Here is a 2785-nt window from a genome sequence, read left to right as displayed (position 1 = left end):
AGGGCTTGAAGAAGCCCCATCCAGGAGCAGAGCGTGTGGCAATGCCAGTTACTGTCCCCCGATCAGGCTGCCTTTGGTCACCATGGTGGCCAGAAGACGCCCATTCCAAAACATCATGCGCAACGCCATGAACTGGATAGCCCAGGCAAGCCCAATCTCCTCAGATCTCAGAAGCTAAACAGGGCCAACCCTGGTAATTACTCTGATGGGAGACCTCCAAGGAATACCAGGGCTGGGATGTAGAGGCAAGCAATAAGAAGCCACCATTTTGGAAAATGTCCTAGCCCTACTAGGGGTCACCAGACATCACAGTGGCTTCCAGGCACGCAAGCACACACACACAAATACACAAAATACTTCTAATTTTTTTAAAAAATCAGAAGCAACAATTGGGTAGTGGTTATTGGGCTAATAAGAGCCCCATGGTGTAGAGTGTTAAAGCTGCCATACTGCAATCCTAAGCTCTGCTCATGACCTGAGTTCGATCCCCGGTGGAAGCTGGGTTTTCAGGTAGCCGGCTCGAGGTTGACTCAGCCTTCCATCCTTCTGAGGTCAGTCAAATGAGTCCCCAGCTTGCTGGGGGGAAAGTGTAGATGAGTGGGGAAGGCAATGGCAAACCACCCTGTAAAAAGTCTGCCAGGAAAATGTTGTGAAAGCAATGTCACCCCAGAGTCGGAAACGACTGGTGTTTGCGCAGGGGACCTTTCCTTTCCTAATGGGCTAGTACAGGGGTGGCCAAATTGTGGCTCAGGAGACACGTGTGGCTCTTTCACACATTTTGTGTGGCTCCTGATGCCCCCACCACTCCATCAGCTGGTTTGGAGAAGGCATTTAAAGTTAAAGTTGCTTTCTTTCTACCTCTCCCTTCCTTTCCCCTCACCCCATCTATTTTCCTTCCTCCCTCCCTCCCTCCCTTCCTTGTCTAATGACTCTAAAACGTCTGATATTTATTTTGCGTGGCTCTTACGTTAAGCAAGTCTGGGCACCCTGGGCTAGTATGTGCGAGCACCCAGGTTCAAATACCTGTTCTGCCATGGAAGATTGCTGGGTCCCTTAGGGACCCTCCTTCAGCCTCACCTACCTCACAGGGTTGTTGTGACTAGGACAGAATGGAGAAGAGGGGAAGGACGTCAGCCACTTTGGGGGGAAACGGAGGGTATAAATGTTGTGACTAAAACACACACACTTGGCCTGGGTGTTGAGAATGCCGGTAGTGGAGACAGGCCTTGGGCTCCCCCCACCCCAGCCAGGAATTGTGGCCTTGCACCGTATTTCTTTAGCGGGGGCCAAGCAGAGCATCACTTTGGAATCCTTGGATGGGAATGTTTGGCCTTGGAGGGAGAAGGAGAAGATGGGGAGGAGAAGAGAGACTGGTCAATAATCCCCACCCAGCATGCTTTAAGACCCTGTAGGAAAATAATGGAAGCCCAGTGGCACAGAGTGGTAAAGCTGCAGTGCTGCAGTCCAAGCTCTCTGCTCACGACCTGAGTTCGATCCCGGAGGAAGCCCGGTTCAGGTAGCCGGCTCAAGGTTGACTCAGCCTTCCATCCTTCCGAGGTCGGTAAAAGGAGTACCCAGATTGTTGGGGGGGGGGAAGTGTAGATGGCTGGGGAAGGCAGTGGCAAACCACCCCGTAAAAAGTCTGCCGTGAAAATGTTGTGAAAGCAATGTCACCCCAGCGTCAAAAACGACTGGTGCTTGCACAGGGGACTGCCTTTTTACCTTTAGGAAAACGATCATTGCCAGGGGTTGTTTTGTAGGAAAAAAGGTGCAGGAGCTCAGTAGCATATCTCATTTGCATATGCCCCAGGATCTGTGTGCAGCAGGGAGAGAACTCCCCACTGCATGCAGACGCTGGCTGGAGGTTCTCCTGTGAACTCCTGCTGAATTCAAGCCCTGATCATTACAATGAGAAAGGAAGCTGTCGTTTCCCCTTATGCATCCATTGCATTGACTGTGCATTTATTTATACTATGCATTTAGTATATGAATTTATTTATATTTATCCCCCCCCCCCCCAGTTGTAGGCTTGCCAATCCCCAGGTCCCAGATTAGATTAGATTAGATTAGATAATTTTATTTATATCCCGCCCTCCCCGCCGGGGCAGGCTCAGGGCGGCTAACAGTAACAGTAACATTCCATTGTATAAAAACAAGGTTACATTCAACATTAAAATTCTAATAGATTTAAAATTAATTACAGTTATAAAAGTGCTAATGCTATTGCTATTTGTTCTTTATTATGATGGCGGTATCCCAGCGGGGGTTCTTCTGCTTTCCCAGGCTCCTTCCCACCCCAAGTCAGCTGGCCGGCGGGGAAAAGCCCCGCCCCCAAAGCCACCATGTGACTTTCCCCCTCCGGAGGCTCCAGTCTCCAATTGGAAAGGCTTCCTCTTGGGATGGGGTGTCTGTGTTACTTGGAAGAAGTTGGCAGCAACTCGTGAGTAGAGAGGCCAATCCCTCCCTTCAGAGCTGCCAGAAACCGGGCGGAAGGAAATGTCTGCTGGGCACTTCCTTATTCCCCATGTGCAGATCGATTCTCATAGGGTATAATGGGGAATTGATCCAGAGGTTTTGGGGGCTCTGGGGGGGGCTGTATTTTGAGGTAGAGGCACCAAATTTTCTGTATAGTGTATAGTGTCTCTCCCCAAAGTACCCCCCAAGTTTCAAAACGATTGGACCAGGGGGTCCAATTCTATGAGCCCCAAAAGAAAGTGCCCCTATCCTTCATTATTTCCTATGGAAGGAAGACATTTTAAAAGATGTGCTGTCCCTTTAAATGTGA

Source organism: Heteronotia binoei, chromosome 17, assembly GCF_032191835.1.
Source record: "Heteronotia binoei isolate CCM8104 ecotype False Entrance Well chromosome 17, APGP_CSIRO_Hbin_v1, whole genome shotgun sequence".
In the NCBI taxonomy this organism is placed as follows: domain Eukaryota; kingdom Metazoa; phylum Chordata; class Lepidosauria; order Squamata; family Gekkonidae; genus Heteronotia; species Heteronotia binoei.
This window is presented reverse-complemented; position numbering follows the sequence as displayed.